Source organism: Triticum aestivum, chromosome 3B (genome assembly GCF_018294505.1).
Source record: "Triticum aestivum cultivar Chinese Spring chromosome 3B, IWGSC CS RefSeq v2.1, whole genome shotgun sequence".
NCBI lineage: Eukaryota > Viridiplantae > Streptophyta > Magnoliopsida > Poales > Poaceae > Triticum > Triticum aestivum.
The window spans coordinates 50,668,576-50,669,947 of NC_057801.1; the positions used below are offsets into that span (position 1 = coordinate 50,668,576).

At 47.7% G+C, this 1,372-nt stretch overlaps 1 pseudogene; it reads right to left on the reverse strand.

Moving 5' to 3' along the window:
• LOC123067266 (putative cysteine-rich receptor-like protein kinase 20) overlaps positions 1–1,372 on the reverse strand; it is a 19,807-nt pseudogene that overhangs the window by 11,179 nt on the left and 7,256 nt on the right.

Sequence of the window (1,372 nt, forward strand, 5' to 3'; positions counted from 1 at the left end):
GGGGAAACCCTAGATCAGTAGATCAAATGACGGCGACTCTATGGTGTCCTTTCCCTCTTGGGGGCGTCATTCGTGAAGGTGTATACGGACCGAGGGACCAGTGGAAGGCTTTTTGGTGGAGCGGTGTTTCAGCTTACACATTGCTGGCGGCGGATCTCGGCGGCATGGCGCCGACGTCTGATGCGCGGAGATGGACTTGCGCAGGGAGGTGGCGCTGTCTGGCATCGTGGTGGCATCGACGGCAGCTAGACCGGGCAAGATTGATGCAACAGTACAACACTGGAGATGGATTGGTGGCAGGTGGCTGCGGCGGCCTCATACCCGGCAGGCGTCCTGGTTGAGAAGTGCGCCGGACTGGTGGGTGCCCCATACCCGGCAGACGTCCTGGTTGGGACCTCAGGTCTTAGATGGTAGGTTTGGCTGTGAGGTCTGTGTATTAGGCTCAAAATATCAGCATCCCTTCATCAACTGTATAGGAGTAGCGACAGATGTTGCCTAGACGGTGGCTTTAGTCTTACTGTTGTATGACTTTGTAAGGTCTTGTGTGAATTTTTAATAAAAATGGCTGCATGCATCGTTCAAATGCAGAGGCGGGGTCCTCCTCCTTTTCTAAAAAAATCCTAGGTGATTGCATGGGTGTACAGTATAGTAGAAAGTACACGGCTTTGTATGTGAGGGCCTTGGATTTTCTGATAGAAAGAAAGAAGGGAGGACGTTGGCCTTTAGAAAATCAAAGGTTCGACAAATAATCGTTCATGTCTTGTGCTAAGTATAATAAGAAGGAAGAGATCATGTCTTATGGTGGTTACAATCATAAAATGTTGCCACCCACTGGGTAATATTGTTCATCTGCCTGGCACGCTCAACATTAAAAATTTCATCCGTTATTCTGCGTGAGATGCTGTTATGTTGTGCAAAAAAATTAAAATCCATTGAAAAGTTATCAAACAGTTACCATGCCTTGTGGAATAATCCAGTCAAAATAATAATAACATTGGAATGGCTTACGAATTGTAGCCACATGTGTCAATTTTGCCACCCGAACCTACTAGCTTTAAAATAGTGTCAATTTTGTCACTGAACCTTGCTAGCTGTTAGGTAGCTGCCCCCCCCCCCCGTGACCAGAGAAACCCTCCATGTAGCCCTTGGAATGCCCACCAGCTTTCAAGTAAAAGGTGTATGAAACTGTGCCACGTTTTTTGTGAAAAGGGATCATCATCATCACATCATTAAAACGTCATATGGATCCCCGCCGGCCAGCCATCAAGGGTTTGGCTTGCGCCACCTCAGTGATCCGCGTCACCCTCTTCCTCTCCGGCATGCATGCCTCAGTTCTTCTTTTTCTTCTTTTTCTTCTTCTTCTAAGGTCAGC